Genomic DNA, 309 nt, shown 5'->3' with positions numbered 1-309 from the left:
CATGAGGAGGCACCAAAGTGTTGGGGAAAGTTGAGCAGGTGCTTTCTGTTCCTGCACTGCCTGGTGTCCTGGTACTGCCTGGTGTCCTGGCACTTCCAACGACTCTGAGGTAGGAGGTGCTCAGTAATCCTTGTAGAAGAAACAGAAGGACAACAGGCAGCAACCAGAGTTCTAGATCTGAGAGAGCCCAGAATAGATCCAAGGCAGATGGCCCCCCTCCAGCTGAAGATGGGAGGAAGGGAGCACCTGGCTGCTTTCTAAGTATCCGCTCCAATGTTGCCCGGTGGAGTGATGCAGAGCAGGAGGGGT

The sequence above is a fragment of the Mus musculus genome, chromosome 5, assembly GCF_000001635.26.
Source record: "Mus musculus strain C57BL/6J chromosome 5, GRCm38.p6 C57BL/6J".
Lineage (NCBI taxonomy): Eukaryota > Metazoa > Chordata > Mammalia > Rodentia > Muridae > Mus > Mus musculus.
This window is presented reverse-complemented; position numbering follows the sequence as displayed.